The sequence below is a fragment of the Carassius carassius genome, chromosome 11 (genome assembly GCF_963082965.1).
Source record: "Carassius carassius chromosome 11, fCarCar2.1, whole genome shotgun sequence".
In the NCBI taxonomy this organism is placed as follows: Eukaryota; Metazoa; Chordata; class Actinopteri; order Cypriniformes; family Cyprinidae; genus Carassius; species Carassius carassius.
Window position 1 is genome coordinate 8,303,035 of NC_081765.1, and position 22,041 is coordinate 8,325,075.

The following is a 22,041-nucleotide window of genomic DNA, read 5'->3' on the forward strand; positions in this document are numbered from 1 at the left end:
TTGGCATGGTTCTCTCAAAGTCGCTTTAAAGCATTCTTCCAGAAACTTTAATAGAGTGTTTGTTCAAAGTGATCTGTGCTGCGTCTGAACATATCTGCTTCCATACTAAATAGTATGAAAGTAGAAAATCTCTTCTCAATATTAATAACTTGTCGTTATCTTTAGGTCATGTCCCAAAACCATTCAGACTGGTGGTTTTTAGATCTCTTATTAAGGAACCACAGCTAGATCCTAGTAAATTGGCAAATTACAGACAGATTTCAAATCGTGCTTATGTCTAAAAAAAAAGAAAAAAAAAAAAAAGTTGTGTCTGCTCAATTGTGCTCCTTCCTGAAAAAATATCCCTATTAAGAATACCAGTCAGGTTTCAGGCCCCACCATAGCACAGCAACTGCACTTGTTTCAAATGATTGCTTCTTCCGTCAGATCAAGGCTGCATATCATTGCTAGTTTTACTTGATCTTACTGCTGCGTTCGACACTATATCATGACATACTCATAGATCAATTACAAAACTATACAGGTATTCAAGGGCAGGCTTTAAGATGGTTTAGATTCTACCTGTCCAATCACTACCACTTTGTTTATTTAAATTAAGACTAGGGAAAGTCATGGCCTAATGGTTAGAGATTCAGACTTGCAATCCAAAGGTTGTGAGTTTGAGACTTGGGCCGGCAGGAATAGTAGGTGGGGGAAGTGAATGTACATTGCTCTCTCCACCCTCAATACAACGAATGAGGTGCCCTTGAGCAAGGCACTGAACCCTCAACTGCTCCCTGGGTGCCGCAGCATAAATGGCTGCCCACTGCTCCCTGTGTGTGTTCACTGCTGTGTGTGTGCACTTTGGATGGGTTAAATGCAGAGCATGATTGGGTCACCATACTTGGCTGTATGTCATGTCACTTTTTTTTCCTTTCACTTATAAATGAGGAGTCATCTCAATTATCACCAGTAAAATATGGAGTGCCACAAGGATGTGTCTTAGGCCATCTGTTATTTTCAAAATAAGATACTGTGCAAAAGTCTTAAGCCACTAGTATTTTCACCACATATTTTTGTTAAGTTATTTCTATGTGTTGCTGAATTGTGTCGGTAGAAAATATCAGCTTACATTTTCAAACATTATTTTTTGCCATTAAATGTAATAATCCAGTGCCATTTTTTTTGGCACACACACGCGCGCAAACGCACACACACACACACACACACACACACACAGGTGTGACTGCCACACAGGACATTTGTATAGATTACAATTTGGCAAATAAAATCAGTCACAAATTGAGAATACAAATATAATGGGGTGAGATATAATGCACAAGCATACAGTGTGTGTTATTGTTATCTAGTGTTCACTCTTCACTCTTCACACCTGTTCATTGCTGCGTATTGCTTAATTATTTTTTTACACCCTTTTTAACATTTAGTTCACTGAAATATATAATATGCAACTAAAATCTGACTCTAAGTCTTGTCTTGTGACATTTTTCTGTACATTTCTGTGGCATTGTTTTTAACGTATTAAGGTATGATCTCTATTGCCCTCTGCTGGATATATGGTCAAACACTTTCTTTCTAAAACTGTAATTCCTAGGTTTTTCTCTAAACAACAGCTGGAGGGTTCTGCCTCTAAAACTTAGATCAATATCCAGTATCAACTTTTGTTTAATTTACATCCGTATTAAAGTGATTTTTTTGTTTTCATAAAAAAATAATATTTGTATATGCTATGCTTTTTTTATTATTATTTTTTTTTTTTAATTTTTTTTTTACAGTCACTTAATAAATGTTTGGGGTCATGCTAACTGGAGTCATTTGAATAACTTGTGGATTTTTGTGATGTTTTAATCAGCTGTTTGGACTCCCATTCACTGCAGAGGATCAAGTGTTCAAATAATAAATTTATCCAAATCTGCTCTGATGAAGAAACAAACTAGTCTATACTTGAGGGTGAGTAAATCTTAAGCAAATGTTCCTTTTGATGAATAGTTATTTTAAGAACAAAACTTGACGTGAAGGGAACAAATAAAAGGAAAAATATACAGATGACTTTTCCTCTGCCTCAAGGACCTTTTGTATTTCACTTTTTTTTTCACTGCAAATTAACTGTATGCAATGACCTTCTGACAACTTAATATTGTGTCATCTGCACTAGGTCTGTATGTCTAAAGTAGCTGTTTGAGAATAAAAGATGGTCACTATGTTCTCCTTGAATTCAGCAATGCAGTCAAAACTAATGTCAGTCTCTCAGCATTCATATGACTGTAACCTCTGTGATGGCTCAAACTGTAATAGCAGAGGCTAAAGAAGAAAGTCTTTGGTGACAGGCTGTTAGTGGGAGATAAAAGACTGATTCAGACACTCAGACAGCTACGTAGATCATTTCATGGCTCTTTAACCACCTGGATAAAAAGCAGACGACTATATACAGTATAAGGCTCTGTGAAATGAAGGACAGATTGTAAAAGAGGCAAAAGATGTGGGACAGAGACGGTACCAGGAACAGACTAACTGGCGAACACAGAGATGAGGAGAGTTTTCATGGCTGTAATGAACAAAAATCAGCATCTGCCTGGAAAGCCGTGGTCATATATCTTTTCAGTCCATCTGTTTCTCATCTGCTCATCGCTGTTTGAAACTTGTGCATAATGTTGTCTCACGGAGCCCACACACCGTATTGACAGTGCTACTCGTCTACAAATTATCCAATGTTTTTCCTCAAAAGATTTTACATATTGCCTTTAAACTATGGGTCAGTGCTCTCTAAACAATAAATGAATGAAATACAGAATAAATAGGTTTTTATATATTTATCATACATCTTTTAATCAAACCTGTCTGTCTACATCCATACATCGCTCAAAATTTTGAACAGTACTTTGTTGACCTTTAAAATATGAACAAGCTTTTTCAACAGACTATTTGTCTCTCTGTAGCTGAATGTGTTATGTAATCAATAGAGAAAACTTTCATGTCAGTATTTGCTTTTAATAAGTCAGAGGTACTTCATTATTCATTGGATTTGAACTTTTCTAAATTTAGAGTCTGATTCAATGGTCTTGTTGGTTGTTTGAAGAGGACTGACCATAGTTTGAAGAGATGGAAACAAAAAAATCAATTGAGTAAAACCACAATATTCTCTATCATTAATTATGCTGAAACATGGGAATGTTTAACAGAAGCAGCTTCTGCTGGCACTCCATGCAAAATAATGTACAAAGTAATGTAATGTAAGCTTTTAATTATAGCAATTCAGAACTATTTGAGGCTTGGGAATGGATGCACAGAGAAAATAATGTGAGTGGCTAAAGACGAACATTATTGCACGTCTGGTATGGCTGGGAATTCTTGAAAGCAGGAAATTGCAGTGCTGTGTAGTGCATGTAGAACATCCTCATTAGCAAAGCTCTGCGGAATTCTGTTCTAATCACACTTTGCTAAGAAAACCTCGGAGGAAAGAAGTGCCGTATGGTTGCGCCGCAGTGTGTTTTGAGTCTAATTAAGCATTGCTGTCACTTTTCTATTGGGAGACAAACAAAGGCCGATGAATCTTCTGGCGGGTTTCATAAAGATGCTCTGGGACCTGAAGCAGGAGCACTCATTAAAATAAATAAATAATCATAACTCTGATTGCAGCTAAGAGGCAGGTCAATTCTGAAGTACTTAATGGTTGTTTATCTAACCATTATTTATGATTACGTTACGTTATGTTGAATTCATTATGCATCACCATTAAAATGCTGCATATGCTTCATTTATTCTTGACCCTGGAGCACAAAACCAGTCTTAAGTCTCTGGTGTTTATTTGTATCAATAGCCAACAATACATTGTATGGGTCAAAATTATTGATTTTTCTTTTATGCCAAAAATCATTAGAATATTAAGTAAAGATCTTGTTTTATGAAGATATTTTGTACATTTCCTACTGTAAATATATCAAAACTTAATTTTTGATTAGTAATATGCATTGCTGAGAACTTCATTTGGACAATTTCGAAGGCCATTTTCTCAATATTTAGATATTCAGATTCCAGATTTTCAAATAGTTGTATCTCGGCCAAATATTGTCCAATTCTAATAAAACCATATATCAATGGAAAGCTTATTTATTTAGCTTTCAGATCTAAATTTGACTATGAATTTGAATATGACTGCTTTTGTGGTCCAGGGTCACATTTTTAAGATGCCGATTTTCATTCCAAACTGCTAGCTTTTTCAGTCAGTGAAAAGTAATTTTCATGACTTTTTATGAATAATGCATTTCCTGTTTTACATTATTATAATTTTTTTTATTTGTTTTATATATTTTAATAGTAATGCTTTTTTAATGAAAACTTCCAAATAACAAATTCTCACGTTTTGTCATAATTTCAATCTTTCTATATTTGTAATAATGGTTCTTTACTAAAAGACATTTTATGAAATGCCACATTCTCAAGTTTTTCATAATTTACAATTAGTTGCATATTTTTTATAAGAATCTTTTCAATAAAAACTTTTGACACAATTTTTCATAATTCATTCTTAACACATTTTTAATAAAATTATATTTTTTTTCAACATTTCTTAAACTGTTAGTTGTTAGAATCTATTCAGAATGATATGTTGTGGTGATATAAAACTATAAAAAACAAAAACAAAGAGATCAGTTTAAAATTTGGACATGGTTTGATTTTTTAAATCAACTTTACTTTACAGCTCATTTCTAATTGGTTAAACTCATAGTCTCCCCATTAATATTATTTTCTAATATCTGTGTATAAAACCAAACCTAATATGAAATTTTGAATTCTAGTCTCAACAAGCCCTCCAGCTGCTGTCAGTCCGACCTCAAAGGAACTGTGAAATAGAGCAGTGTCTCAAAGAGTGCCATGTCTTTGATTCACTGAGCTGAATGATTTATGATTTTAATATTTTCTCTCTTTTTTAAATCTGACAGTTTCCTCCCAAAGACCTCCCCAAAAAAGTGTTCAGGCATGTGTTTCATGCACAGTTTTAAAGCCAAATGTTTGAAAGAATCTGCAATGCTTCAGATAACAAACTGGCATAATCATTAGTAAGTAATCATTTTAATTCCTACAAAGGTTAAAGCTTTAATTGCGAGTTATACAGCATGAGGTTCCTATGCAAGCTCTTTTAATTTCCCACTGAAGCAGAACATGAAGACCATTCAAAATGCAAATGTCCAACTGGGATTTTTATTGGATTATTGTCCAGGGAGAGCCAGAATGGTCAGGAATTGTGAAAGTGGAAATCACACATGATGTGATACATTGCACTTGTGCCAAGTGATTATGCCCTGGTCATTTTTTTTTCTGCCTGCTTTCACTTTAAATATAACAGTGGTACTGACCATTTGAGTCCATACATTCATATGTCTGACATGACATTAGAAAGGATTTGTTTTGCCAGAGAAAATATATATATAAAATAAAAAAAATGCACTTATGAACTCTGTGAATTATGTCTGAACTCTAAAAATGTGCTGCCTGTGTGGTGTCAGTCTGTATTATGATAAAATAACCATTAAAATGCAAGTCATATCAGTCCACTGAAATAAATTATTCATAATTGTATTCATGTCACTGGATGTACAGAACTGTAACACATGTTTTTATTGTGACTAAGCATATGATTTCATTCCTATATATTATTTAAAATTTTCCTTTCTCTTCGGAGTGTTACAAGCTCTTGGTGCATAAAGACGATCTGTAAAGTCTCAAATCCAAAGAGATATTCTTTATAAAAGTTAAGACTTTGCTACACCGCCTAAAACGGCTCGTTCAAACACATCTCTGCGTCACTACAGGTGCATCTAAAAAAATTTGAATATCACATGTCTTTATTTTTTTTTGTAATTTAATTCAAAAAAGCAAACTTTCTTATATTTTAGATTCATTGCACACAAACTGTTGCTTTGATAGCAGCCTTTAGCTCCTCTGTATTGTTTGTCAGATGTAACTTATCTCCTTCTTCACAATACCCCATAGATTCTCTGTGAGGTTAAAGTCAGGTGAGTCGGCTAGCCAATTAAGCAAAATAATATTATGGTCCTCAAACCACTTGGAAGTGGTTTTGTCACTCTGGGTAGGTGCTAAAGTCCTTCTGGTAAAAGAAATCAAAATCTCCATAAAGCTTGTGAGCAGTTGGAAGCATAAAGTGCTCCAAAATCTCCTGGTAGATGGCTGCATTGACTTTGGACTTGATAAAACACAATGGAGTATCACCAGCGGACGTCACGGTTCCCCAAATCATCACTGACTTCAGAAACTTGACACTAGACTTTGGATTCTGTGCATCTCTAGTCTTCTTCCAGACTCCGGACATTGATTTCCAAATGAAATGCTAAATTTACTTTCATTGGAAAAGAGGACTGTGGACCACTGAGCAACAGTCCAGTTCTTTTTCTCCTTACCCCAGTTGAGATGCTTCTGACATTTTTTTCTGGTTCAGGAGTGTCTTGGTTCTAGGAATGTGACAGATGTAACTCTTTTCCTGAAGACATCTGAGCGTGATGACTCTTGATGCGCTGACTTCAGTTCACTCATTGTAAAGCTCTCCCAAGTTCTTGAATCAGCTTTTGCTGACAATCTTCCCAAGGCTGTGGTCATCCCTGTTGCTTGTGCACCTTTTCCTACCACACTTTTTCCTTTCAGTCAACTCTCTGTGAATATATTTTAATACAGCAGTTTGTAAACAGCCAGCCCTTTCAGCAATGACCTTCTGTGGCTTACTCTCCTTGTGGAGGGTGTCAATGATCATCTTCTGGACAATTATCTAGTCAGTAGTCTTTCCCATAATTGTGTTTGCATGTTCTAAACTAGCCCAAGAGGTACCCAGTATTTATACTCAAAATTGATCAAACTAATGAAGCTCAAAATGGAATATGCTATTTTTTGAGATACTGAATTTTTTATTTGCCTAAGCTGTAAGTCATAACCAACAGATTAATAAAAAAAAAACTCTTGAAATATTTCAGTTTGTTTTCAATGAATCTAGAATATAAGAAAGTTTGCTTTTTTAAATTAAATTGCAAAAAAAAAAAAAAGATCATGATATTCAAATTTTTTGAGATGCACCTGTATATGGAAATATTTGCATAATGTCGCCCAAATGTTCACGCAACAAAAGAAGGTGTGGTTTCAGTAACTACAGTTAGTGTTGAAGCAGCCATGTCAGGGAGATGCTGTGTGCAAAAGCACTTTATGTGGTCTTCCCGAAGTAGATGCATTTAGGAATCTTTAAGATTACTTACAACAGAACAGCAACACATTTTATGGATGACTGTTACATGAACCTTGGAGAGGAGGTAATTCTGACTTTGCTACAACAGTCTGGCACTTCTGAATCAGCTACTGTATGTATGTTTTGTTATTAGTTTACGTATTTGCTTTTGAATGTTCCAATGCGGAGTTTTGCGCGTTGCACGTGTGTGTGTCTGTGTGTGTGTGTCTGTGTGTGTGTGTGTGTGAGAGAGAGAGAGAGAGAGAGAGAGAGAGAGAGAGAGAGAGATGGTCACACAATGGATTCAGTGTCTTAACTGTATATGGCTTGTTTACTGCAAACACATATGAGCTTCATCACTGTGTCCGTCACATGACTCTGTTACCCCTTCGGGCTTGAACTGATGGTAAAACTAAGGACATTATTAACTGTCTTTACATTTATTTTAAAAGATGATGCTCGCGTATATTTAAAAAAAAAAAGGGGCGTTACATTTCCGACGAGTGCTTGTGATGTTCGGCCAATCACAATGCACTGGATTAGTTGGCCAATCAGAGCAAACTGTGCATGTCAGAAGGAGGGACTTTGTAGAAAATGACACGTTTTAGAGAGGCGAGGCATAGAGGACCTACTATAATGTACAGTATTTGGAAAAATAATGTGTTTTTGAACATTAAAGCATGTCAACATATTCTGTTACACCAAATACACAAAATAATGATCTTTTAAAAAAGCATCATATGACCCCTTTGAAGCAACAGTTCATGATTCTGTCGTAATTTATTCACCATCATTTCTTTATAAACCTCTCTACTTTTCTTCCGTAAATCACAAAATGAGATTTTAGACCAACAGTCTGCTCCTTTCCAGAGAAGAAGCCGGCTGCAACATACTCTGTCCTACACCAACTACGCACAAATGTACTATAATTTATGCCTATGAAAGATAATCGAACCAATCAGAGTAGGTATGGGGCGGGGCGACACATGCAGCCCCGCCCCAGGTGCACCCCCTCCTCGATCTGCAGGCTGCAGCCGGGTGTACTTGCCTTTCCATGCAGTGAAAATCTCTAAATCAAAGTCAATATGACTCATGCACAATATTTCAAGTCTTTTGAAGCCATTTTATAGCTAAGTTATGCTATTATTAACAATTATCTTGCTTTTAATATTGTTTTTGACATATTAACCACCATTAATTTCTCAAAAGAGCATCTTAAACATTCAGACAAACATTATCTTTTGTGTTCTCTGAGGGACTGAAATTCGTATGGATTTAGAAAGACACGAAGGTGATTAAATTAATCCTTTTCTAGAGCTATCTCTTTAAATTTAAGTTGTATTAGATGGTTAGATGCATGTTAGTCATATATAATCCCAGGGTCATTTTAATTATGATTTGGAAACTGAATGAATTAGGAGAGTGCCACATAATATGCTCTTCTTGACTAGGCCAGTCCACATTAATCAATGCCTGTCAGTGTCACGGTAGGTTGTGCGTATCTAATTAAATGCTAAAATAAACTCTCATTAGTAAACAGGAGGCACTGCTTTGACATTACTTGTGAAAATACACCTGGTGGCTCAGATAATCAGCCTCCGCATTCCCTTGCTTGTTGGAATTGAATTCTTTGACATTTTACTTCATCTTGAGTGTAATTCACCTGGGCTTATCAGTGTGCTTATTTCCATATTGTCTTAAAGCAGGACTGCAGTAGCCACTGCATCACACTACAACCTTGTGCTATTTTCATCAAATAAAACGTCCACTGTTTGACAAACATATCTGAGAGATTATGATTATATGAAGTGGTGGTATGTGAGTTAATAGAGTACATCAGCTGTTAATACATCAGCACATTAATTTATATTTATATTTTATAACTTAAAAGGTGTCATTGAGTTTTCAATAAACTAAACTGATATTTTCTGAAAATATTTGCCACACTCTTGGCTGTAATTTCTGTGGCACTGGTATCATCAAAAGTAAATAGGAAAAAAAATTGAATATGCATAATATACCATTAATATGCAATCTACATGTTTTTATGATGTCATCAGATCACGTGTTTAGTTGCATTTTGCATTCCAGTTTGTAGAAAAATAGGAGCTGAACAATGTAAGTGTAGCTAATTTTACTTATAGCTCATGTTATATCAAAATTGCATCTTAGTAAAACTAAATATCTCATTATCGAAGGTCGTCTCAATTTAGAGGATCGTTGGAAGGCCACCTTCATTTCTTTTGAATCAAGTGTATCCTTTGCATTCCTCCAATCACTCACAATCCTTCACAATCTGATTTATGAAAAAAAAAAGACAGAAAATGAGTGGAACTGAACAAATGTTTTATAAAATGCAAGGCAAATGCAATTTATTTTGTTGTTGTTGTTGTTGTAAGGTTAATCACATTACTCTGAACTGTCTATGACAAACAATTCTCATTCATTGGAGTGCAGGTTTGATAAACAAGTCAGGTTTAATAAAGGTTTTTAAAAAGTATATTTTCTAAATTAATTTTTAAATAGCATTTTTGTGCCATGACAAAAATTGTGTAACTCTGTATTATATAGTCTGACAAATATACTAGACAGTCTCATAGGAATTAATGCTGAGGAGGAATGTGTGCTTTCAAAGTGCTAATATAATTTTAAAGCACTAATTTGTACCTTTAAGGTTCTAATATTTACAATTTAGGGTAAATAAGTTACAAAGATGTACCTTTTAGCTTACCGTCTCAGTGAGAGCTTTGCACTATTTTTTCTGAGAGCCTAGGACTAGTGAGGACACAGTCTTCGGTTTGAGAAGCACCCATCCTTGCTGCTGTCTGCTGGTCAGGACAAAACAAAGAGAATGGAAAGAGCAATATTTTAATAGCATCCCCAGAGACACAGTGTTTCACGTTTTAAAGGAAAATCAGTATGAATCTCATCCTTGTATATTAAGGGGAGATAAGAAGAAAGCATCTTCACATCAAGAGCACACTTCACCTCTATTTTCAATGTGTCTTTTTGATTGCCCAAAATTGACTTTCAGTAGGTTGGCTTTTACTTTTTTCAAGCAGCCTAAACAATTGATTTTCCTCTGTCCAAAAAATTCCTCCATAAACCCATATATCAAAAACCATACGTTTTGCCCCTCGCTCAAACCATTTAAACCATACTGCAGAGACAGTGTACCGTCAGGGAAATGGTTTCTCAGCTAATACCAACAGAGAAAATGTGTCCATTGTTCAGAGTTAGCGTTATTTGCATGTGCCTACCGCACTTTATTCAACAGTTCCCAGATACTTGTCACAAACCTATGGGCTTAGTAAAGATGAAAGGACTGACTTCAGAGAGAGACAGTATTCCCCAAACTCTGGGTCTGAAAATGCCTCAATACCTGACAAAAACAGTAAGGGAAAGAGAAATGATCAAAACGCATCTGTGGCTGGCTGCATAATGCATGCTTCTGTATTAGCAATTGACTTCATTGAGACAGAGCACCCAGCAGGTGGCTGAAACAGAGAAGAAACCTAAAAAACCATAGTATTTTTTTGCATACTATGGAAGTCAATGGGGACAAGCAACTGAAGGTGAACTATCCCTTTAAAATGATGTGGCTTTGGTTAGAACATTGATAGACTGACAACTACAGTAAGCAATTTTCTATTTGTGTTTAAAAGCCTTCAGTTTTATAAAGAAACATCATTCTACCAACTTTTATCCTACACTATCAAAATGTCAGTCTAGTGCCATCCATTTCTTTGCTCCAGGCTAAAACTACTGGGTTAAAATTAGAACCATTTCGCCCTCGTGTCCTTTCAAACCTGCATGATTTTCTTCTGGAAGACAAAATATTTTTTTCTCTTTATTTTTTTCTGTGTGTCCAGTATGTGATGTTTTGGTGGTGCAAGGATGAGGTAAAGTCTGGTATCTTTGTTTTGATTGATCTCAATCATTTTGATATTGGTGAGTTCTCTGAAACCGCTGAGGCAGACCAGCACAGTCAAGCCATTTCTTAATCATTGGGTGGACTTGCCCACCTCAATGTCTGGTGGTTACAGCATGCATTACTTTCTCTGTAAAATGAAAATATTGCCCTACCAAGCTCGCATTAGAGCTGATTAGAACTAGGCAAAGGCCAAGCGCTCATGGAGACGGCTGGGAATGCTAACTGGGAATGGATGTTTTTGGATACTGCCTATTTAATTGGAGACATTTTACAGTTTCAGCTAAAGAGGGAGGACGAGACCAATTTACTCATGAAAAAGGCCTTACTGTTGCATGCACAAAAAAGTCAAAGACCACTGACAGTGACAGTCTGACCTTTTCAGCATCCACAGCTCCGCTAATTAAATTCCTAAACCTTAATTTTTCGCTTTTTCTTCATTGTCTGAGAGGCAGCTTGGCTGCTGAAATGCTTACTGCTTACAGTTTACTCACATATTCTATACTCTGGGTGAATGGAAACATATGCAAAATATGAACATATCTGAAAAGGAAATGTATTACTATGCATCACGTAAACCTTGATGATAAATTATATTTAGCTTCTCATTGTAACTGTTGGGTTAAAAATAGGTCATCTAGCTATGGAAAAACTAATGTACTTTAAATAGAAACCACAAAGGTAACACTGTTTACAAATAATAAATCATTCATTTCATTTCAAAGCATTTAATATAGAGGCAAACGTATCTTAACTGAAGTAAAAAAGTGATATCATGAGGAATTAAATTTTCCTTAATCTTTTGAGATAAAAGACTTAAACTGTACTTTGGAAACACATTGTGACTTTCAGAACTCTAAAATCAAGAAACTTACTTCGCTATAGTATTTTTTTTAACAGTAATCTGCAAAAGTGATGTTCGTGTTCACTAAATTATGACTGTTTTTGCTCCTAAAAGCTCCCAAAAAAAGAAAATTTACCCCATTGCGGTGCACCCCACTGGAAAAATTAATTAATAACATCATATTATGATATGACTGCTGTAGACTGTCAGTGAGTTAATAGTAAAATAGCTATATTTTTGGATACTGCATCCTCAAGGTGTTGTGCGTTGTTCTGTATCCCAGCCTTTCAAACACTTGTTCTGCTGTTTTGCTCTGTTTCATTACAAAATAAAAAAAAATGTCTCATAAGTAAGACATTATTGAGTCATATATTTATCTAAACTACAGTAAAGGTGTAAAAAGCCATTGAAAAAGTAACTGCTAAAGCTCATTTGCACTCAGCTAAAAGCGCAAAACCGACCTCAGCTACAGTAGAATATTTCCAGTGAAAGTCATCGGTTGAGCCTTTGATGATTCTCTGAGTGATGTCAACGCAAAAGATCTAGTTTCTATTCCTTTGTTATTTGAGAGAGAGAGAGAGAGAGAGAGAGAGATAGAGAGAGAGAGAGAGAGAGAGAGAGAGAGAGAGAGAGAGAGAGAGGGAGAGCCTTATAGATACCGTTTACTCAAACTAAAACTACCTGTATCAAGCAATCACTCCATATGGTAGCTCATTTACACAACTGTGCACGTGGGTCTTAAATTGCGCGCTCTCGGCGCCTGGTCGATCGCGGTTGAATGTCAGTATGAGCGCGAGCGCTGTGCGCCAGTGAAAGACATTCATCTGTCTCGTGAGGAGAAACATTCCAGCGTGCGCTTCCAGAGGAATGCCATCATCTCAACACACTGCATCTCAATGTAAGTCATTATTTCATTCTTTATGCTATTTTGGTGTTTGAATAAGAGATTTCTTGAAATTCCTGCGATATTAACGACTGTTTATTGACCAATTTAAAGTTGTATTTTAAATTTAAAGTTCGTTGCATGGTAATGGCTTGTTGGCAATATTGCAAAAATAAACTAGCTTATTAAGACACAAGTAGTTTTCAAACTCAAACGGATAAGTAGCTACGCTTTTCAATTAAAAACAATGTGGTTAACAATGCGAATCATTTAGTATCTTGCGGTATTATGTTATTTTCTGTTTCTAGCCCCTTCCCTTGTCTCGTGTAAACTAAAGAGTTTTACTAGACACATGATTTTATCAGATCAAATCTATAATTATCAAATTCTTGATCTGAATCATCGGGGGTTTTATGATTTATAGCACTGTTCAAGATGCGTCTTTTATGAACAGTTTAAAAGTGATTATGAATTTTGTCAGATAGCTATTTGAGGAGAATGTGTGTTTTACAGATAAACAGAGCATTCCTGTAGAAATCTACTCTAAACTCATTCATAACTGATGCAATTCTGACCGTTTAGTCTTATTCAAACAAATACTGATACAAACCTATGGATGACAACATAAAACAATGATAACAGAAAAAGTGTCATTATAGCAGTCGAGTGGAGCACAAAAATAGCACTTGCATAGCAATTGCATATATTTTATATATATATATATACATGCAATAATCAGTTCTATGTCATTAATATTTCCTCTGCTGCATGTATAACAATAACAATAGACTGCAGTGAATAATAAACACTAATTTGGTGTTTTTCCAATCATGCCAGCATAACCTTTTCTATTTATAACGATGTCTAAATTCCACACTATGTCTCATTACCATACTGGCCCGATATGGGCAAATGTTGTTTTTGTTCATTAGCATATTGGCTCAGGACTTGATAAGTTGGTCTTCATTTTTTCCCCCTTCCATCCAACATATGAGAACACTGTGTGAGTCATTATTTCATTTTCTTTACAATTATTGGAGGTTTCTGGTTAATCCTAGCTTTTGCTAGGTGCTGTTTTTTGGCAAATACAGTTTTCTGTCATTAGCATATTGGCTGCTCACCTGATACTTTACCATTAGTTCTTTGCATTTTTCTCCCTTACCTGACATGCAAATGATGGATGAAAGGCTACCTCAGAATCCTCTGTATCTCACCATTGTTTTTATATAATTATCCATATGAATATTGCAGTTCTTGAAATTTGGGTAAAGGGAAAAGTAAAAGGGGCTTCATAGTATATATTTAGCCTATATATAGGCTATATATTCTTCGTTCTAAGTGTGAAGAACAAAGGAACATTTTGTGCAAATGAAAGATTCCATGGAATCTTGGAACCATATATTCCATATATTTTTTGCATTGTAATTTTCATTCTTTTTTGCTGTTTAAATATTGCTTAAAAAAAGAGGTAAGAGTCAGGTTCCAACGTGACACCTTACCCCATATAAGTAGGACGTGTTGTCATAAAATGTGACATCTAAATGTGTTCAGTGTACTGTATTGTTTTGCTTGGGCAGTAATGATGGATGGAATATTCTAAAACTTTTTTTTTTTTTTTTTTTGTAGCCACAATTTTAAGTTGAATATCTGTAAAGACATACATATTTGACATTCTTAAAGTTTATAATGTTTTAGTTCAAAAATTATTTTTTAAATGCCAATAAAGAATATTGAATGGGAAAAACACTTCCAAGGCCAGTGAAAATGTGAGCAGCCACTGTTGTGCTCAAATAAGAAATCGTGTATCTTGTAACTGTTTACATTTCCTAAGGCCTTCATCTCAGCAAATACTTCTCATGTTAGGCTATTATCTGATCTCATGCAATAATCTTATCTAATGTTATCTGATCTTTGCGAAGCTAAAGTTTAAAAACCAGCAGGGATTAATGGCATTTTTGTCACACAGCTCAGATGTATCCGGGTTATGTGGTTTCAGATCTGAAGATGTAGGAATTAGTGAGGACAAAATCTATAAAGTGCCTCCCCTGAGACATCTTGGAAACTGTTTTTATGTGAGCAACAGGACAAATAGACTGTGTCCTCAGATAGAATAACAAAGATATTTTAGAAATGGCCGTTGTGATGAGACAGGGTAATACAGTATAGCCATGTCTATTGTCTTAGTTCAAAACATGTTTGCATTTGAGACATAAGTTGCAAGACGTCTGTTTTGCATCCCTTTGATCCATATGGACCTGTTTAATATCTTATTGTCCCAACACCTCCATGGCTGGCATCATAACTGACAATAGGAAGCATATTTTCCCATGAAGAGCTGTCTGAGAATGTAACAGAAATAGCATACAATCTCCAGGCATCTCTTTGAGTAACGTTAATTGTATTTTTAAGTGCTTCAGCTCAAGTTTTGACATGGTACTAACAAAGAAAAAGGGACTTCTTTCAACAAGAGACCCTTTAATGGTTATTCCTTTGACACAAAGAATGTCAGGTCAGCTATTTTTCTCCCATCTCAGACGGTGCATACGAGTGTATTGCAATCACTTTATTCAAAACACAGCTGAAGAAGCGCAAATGGTTCCAAACCATACAATCATTTTATATATGGAAACGAGTAAAATTAAAATGTTGAATAAGGACTTGAATAGACTTTGTAATCAAAACTGCCTTGTTCCATGGCAAACAACAAATGAGGTTTGACATCAGCAGTGTTATGACCGATCATCATTGACGAATGCATTGTCGAAATGCAGCAAGTTTGAACGAGCAAATGTGCAAATTAGTGCTACATTTTGGTCTGTTATTCACACAAATCTATCATATCATAGCTATCATATGCTATCAGATTGCTTTATTATACTTTCACTGTGTTCTGTGACTGGATTCTCACTCACTTTTATTTATATGGCAAAGACTGGTGAGTACATTATTCAAGATTCCTCCTTTTATGTTCCACAGAAGAAAAAAAGCCATTCATCTTTGAAATGACACGAGGGTGGGTAAATGATGACAGAATTATCATTTTAATGAAGGACATGGTACTGTATCTCCCCAAACCCCAAAGTTATTCAACAAAGACAACACGTTGCGAAGGAGCACTTCGTTCCCCTCAAGTGGTGAAGGAAATTATAAAGCAACAGTCAAATGCTCAGGATAACTCATATTTGTGCTGCCACAGTATTTGTCCTTGAAATGCCTGGATCTTTGTGCTTGTAGAACACAGTTCCTGTTTCATTCAAGCAGATTACACATTCAGTTATCATCATGACTGCTGATTTTTGCCATTCTCTTATCATAGCAAGATATGCAAAATGTGGCTTGTAAACGAAAGCAGTAATTAAGCATGCATTTGATGGCATCCCTGCTTTCAAGTCAGTTTCTTATTTCTTCATTTTCTCATACACCCCTTTTCTCACCTATATCATGCTTTATGTAAGTACAGTCATTCTCAGTTCTGTCATATTTGGTACTGCCCTCGCTCTGATGACATCACTCATTATATTATACCAAGTGGCACTGTTATCTTTTTTCATTAGTACCTGCTGTGAAGAGGAAGTGTTTATTAAGCATTCTCATCAAGTATGCCATTTTCAGACCCAGTGTTGAGAGGCACCTCGCTCAAAATGCAATTAGAGCTCTTTCTCGATTGCTTAGACATCAAGAGGTGGTGCATCTTGTCATCTCAAACTTCATTCATAGCTTACCATCTTAGAAATGTTAAAGTTTATACAGTTGATATCAAATATTGATGTATGCTGCACAAAGGCACCTTTTTGCTGAATCGCTCAGAATAATACTCGACTGATTTGCCTTTGGGAATTTCCAGCTGTTAGCGAAGGTCTTTCTTTGACATAAAAGCATCACTGATCATGTAAATGAAATAATATCATGCCTATTTTAATATACAGATATGATAAGCATGTTTTTTGGGGGGGGGGGTTTGGTCTTAAGCCTTTTTTTACATCTGTGACAATATCAATGTTTGCTACAAACGCAGCTACAAAATGGTGTTGTTTTATATTATTAGCAAGATATGGGGATATTTTTCTGTGTTTTTAGCGGAGTATTATCAGTGGGGAAAAATATTCAGCAGTTTTGCATTTACTCAACAGCAAGTGATTTTAAAAAGATGTATGAAGTCACTTTTCTTAGGTTCACACAGGTGTAGCTCATTAAATATGGACATAATCTGAAGTTGTCACAATATTTTTTTATTTTTTGATCATTACAGTATTGTAAAATTTAAAACTTGATAAACCTTTTGTAAAATGTTTTGCTTACGCTGTCTTTATCTAAAATAAATAGCAATTAGCTTAATATGCTGTATTCTAATGTAATGACATTAGTGTTGTTTTAGGATTATTTTATATACTGTTATAGTATTTATACACATTTTGAAAGACCTTTTATTTTTATATTTATTTAAAAAATATATTTTTCGGGTTTATTTCAAACTTTTTTTTTTTAAATAATGATTTTAATAGTTCTTGTTAACAATAACAAAACATATATGAATGATATATGGTTTGAATTTGCAAATACTCTAAGAAATCACTTTTTTGAGCTCATAAATATAAAAGAAAAACTTACATTGGTAATATTTTGAAAAAACAAGATAAAGACTGCCCTAGAATCACAGACTGCAAATAGTGCAATAAATACTAGGCTAAATATGTATTGAGATCAACTTATGTTCAAAGTGCAGAAGGTTTCATGTCAAATCTTCCAGTTTTTATTCATTACTTGATCCTTGTTTACATGTTATTACATTTTTGAGACATCAAAGTCTTTTTCAATCATTTTGTGTGCCAGATGTTTGCTTTAAATATTCATACGTGTTTATGATTCTAACTAACTAATCTTTGGTGTGTAAGGTCTGATAATTGAATTAGAAATCTATGCTGTTGCAGTGAAAAATTATTTGATTTAACTGAAAACAAATGATTCCAGCATTCCGCAAAATGCTCATTCAGTGGATTAGAAATGCATTTCAACCAACAAATAGCAAAAGCAACTGGCATCTGTCATTTTGCGTATGAAATGTGTTTGCACTTTGGGTCACACAGTTCATTTAGTCCATGAAATTGCATCGTCAGGTTACACTTGGCACCCTATAAAAGACTTTTTATTAGTCATGGATCTTGGAAAAACATTGTGAAGAACATAATGTGGCCTGTGGCCTTTTATTTTAATTTAATACTATTATGCTGGTTATCAGTGTATTTTAAGGTTCAGAACAGATTGTAGTTTGTGTTAACATTATATTAGTTAATTATATACACATAAAGACATGCAAAATATACAAACATTGGCATACATGAAACATTGTCAATGCATTGTGTCAATACTTTGACAATCTGTATTGTTAAAAGCACTATATAAATAAAGGTGACTTGACTTGACATTGTTTTTAAAGTGAGGATCTGGCAACCACAGTTACCTTCTTTTTTCACTTTATATTTAAAAGGAGTTTTTACATTGTCAAATTCAGGAATAAAAGTCAAAATGTAACATTTAGTTTCAGGAAGTTACTCTGCAAAAATATTTTAAATATTGCAACATTCTTCAGTGATGTTCTTATGCCTTTTTGTATTATTTCTGGCAGTGTCAGTGTACCCTAGAGAATCTCCACACAAGAGCGAACAGAAAGCATGTGGGGGGAGACAGTGAAAACAGAAAGTAAAAAGAAGTTTGTTCTGTAGGAAAGAACTGCTTAAGTTAGGAAGCGCAAAAACAGTAAAATGCAAGAAGACTCATGGGAAATTAATTATATTCTCATAGCGTTTCCAAAATTTTATTTTGGTAGTCCTCAGACATACCTTTTAGCTTTTGTAACTATCAACAATGGGGTTTTGCCAGTTTTAGTCTGTCTGTCTTGTGCTAATGTATAGTAAAGATGCTAGTATTCATATGCACGTTTCAGTTTTGAGGAAGTAAAAAAATGAATGACTCATTCTGCATGTAGAGGCATTTTGTGGACTAAAATGCTGTTTAGTATGAGCATGTTTCTCCCTCTAATAGCACCTGCAACTAGAATATCTAGAGAGAGCGATCAATTAACGTTCCCATTCATCTGAAAAGCAGTTGCTCAGTTGGCACATGCACCACTCAGGAGTATGTGAATTGAAATAATCTACATTGTGTATATCATGGAAACAGTTACTCTGGAGATTCAGGAAAATGATATCAAGAAACTGATTGGATGAGACCCATGACATGCCCAAATGTTTCATTAGGAAACGCCAATCATGAATAATGATGAGTGAACCAGAAAACTGTGATCGCCTGATGATTACATGAGATCAGTGAAGAGTGTCGTCTGATCAATATAAGCAATTTAGCAATGTGGCAGAGTGTCACTGAGCTGAATAACTCCATTAGCTGCAGAACCAACAAAATACTTTTGTTGAGAGCCTGTCCTAATGTCTGGTGCTTTAATAGATAAATTGGAAGAATCAACATAATCATTTGTTCTATTCTATTTCTGACTGTTTCAGGTTATACATTGGAAGGAATAATTTGTCAATAATTCAAATATATATATATATATACAGTACAGACCAAAAGTTTGGACACACCTTCTCATTCAAAGAGTTTTCTTTATTTTCATGACTATGAAAATTGTAGATTCACACTGAAGGCATCAAAACTATGAATTAACACATGTGGAATTATATATGGAATTATATACATAACAAAAAAGTGTGAAACAACTGAAAATATGTCATATTCTAGGTTCTTCAAAGTAGCCACCTTTTGCTTTGATTACTGCTTTGCACACTCTTGGCATTCTCTTGATGAGCTTCAAGAGGTAGTCACCTGAAATGGTCTTCCAACCGTCTTGAAGGAGTTCCCCCGAGAGATGCTTAGCACTTGTTGGCCCTTTTGCCTTCTGTCTGCGGTCCAGCTCACCCCTAAACCATCTCGATTGGGTTCAGGTCCAGTGACTGTGGAGGCCAGATCATCTGGCGCAGCACCCCATCACTCTCCTTCTTGGTCAAATAGCCCTTGATGCCTTCAGTGTGACTCTACAATTTTCATAGTCATGAAAATAAAGAAAACTCTTTGAATGAGAAGGTGTGTCCAAACTTTTGGTCTGTACTCTATATACACACACACACACACACACTGGCCACTTTATTAGGTACACCTTGCTATTACCGGTTTAGACCCCCTTTTTGCCTTCAGAACTGCCTTAATTCTTCGTGGCATAGGTGTTGGAAACATTCCTCAGAGATTTTGGTTTCAGATTGACATGATAGCATCACGCAGCTGCTGCAGATTTGTCGGCTGCACATCCATGATGCTAATCTCCCGTTCCAGCACATCCCAGAGATGCTCTACCGGATTGAGATCTGGTGACTGTGGGGGCTATTTTAGTACAGTGAACTTATTGTCATGTTAAAGACACCAGTCTGAGATGATTTGAGCTTTGTTACATGGTGCATTATCCTGTTGGAAGTAGCCATCAAAGGTTTGGGTATACTAGTCATAAAGGCATGGACATGGTTAGCAACAATGCTTAGGTAGGCCGTGGTGTTTAAACAATGTTCATTTGGTACTAAGGGGCCCAAAGTGTGCCAAGAAAATATTTCCCACACCATTACACCACCACCACCAGCCTGAACCGTTGAGATAAGGCAGGATGGATCCATGCTTTCATGTTCTTTACGCCAAATTATGTCCCTACAATCTGAATGTGACAGCAGAAATCATCAGACCAGGCAACATTTTCCCAATCTTCTATTGTCCAGTTTTGGTGAGCCTGTGTGAACTGCAGCCTGTTTCCTGTTCTTATCTGACAGGAGCGGCACCCGGTGTGGTCTTCTGCTGCTGTAGCCCATCTGCTTCAGGGTTCGACGTGTTGTGTGTTCAGAGATGCTATTCTGCATACCTTGGTTGTAACAAGAGGTTACTTGAGTTACTGTTGCCTTTCTATCATCTTTAACCAGTCTGCCCATTCTCCTCTGACCTCTGACATCAACTAAACATTTTCGTCCGAACAACTGCCGCTCACTGGATATTTTCTCTTTTTTGGACCATTCTCTGTAAACCCTTGAGATGGTTGTGCATGATAATCCCAATAAATATTCCCATACAGAGAGAGATTCCACAACAATTAGCTTAAATCTATGAGTTCTTCAGATAAACTGACCTTACATCTAAAACAATCTGACTAATAGACTAACATCATCATGTTGGCAGAGAAAGAGCTTCTAGAGTGTTTAAAATCAATTGTTGTTGAACAGCTCTGGCCTTTTGGTCAGAAAGTCCATCCCCATGAGTCTCTATGACAACCATATTCTCAAAGCTAGCACTAATACAGACACACTGCCAGCAAGTGATGCAGTGTGCATCCGTACAACCATTTTTATTACTCACTCTCACACTTTTAAGCTCATTGCATAGGTATACAATGTATGTGTGCATGTGTGAGTATTATAATATATTGTATATTCTATTCATCAAATAATCTTAAAAAAAATTACAGTTCAAAAAAGAGCAGTACAACTGCAAACTTAAGCAGCATAACTGTTTTCAGCATTGCTAATAATAAATGTTTCTTGATCTGCAAATCAAAATATCAGAATGATTTCTGAAGGATAATGTGACACTGAAGACTGGAGTAATGATGCTGATAATTCAGCTTTGCATCACAAGAATAAGTTACATTTTAAATATAGGCTAGTACGAAAGACAGTTATTTTAAATTGTAATAGTCTTTCACAATATTACTATTTTTACTGTATTTTTGATAACATTAAGGACAATAATTAGCTTCAGTGTGAATAAAAAACATTAAACTATCCCAATTATTCTAAACTGTTGACCAATAGTTTATACATTTTCCATCTATGCTGACAGCAGCAGATTGTGAAAAAGACATCAAATGCACAAGTTCAAGGGACAGTCATAAACAGCTGATACTTGATGTAATGAAAATCAGCAAGTTCAGTCAAATTCCTCGCTGTACTGAATAGAAAACATCCTGCGAGCTCTCATGTGGCTCTCTCTGGCCCATTTTCCTTTTAAAAGACAGTGATTCAGATGCGCTTTAGAGAAAATTATATTCCTCTTTCATCAATGATTTCAGCAGCAGTCATAACATCTATTCCCTCCCGTGTTCTGCAAGTACAATC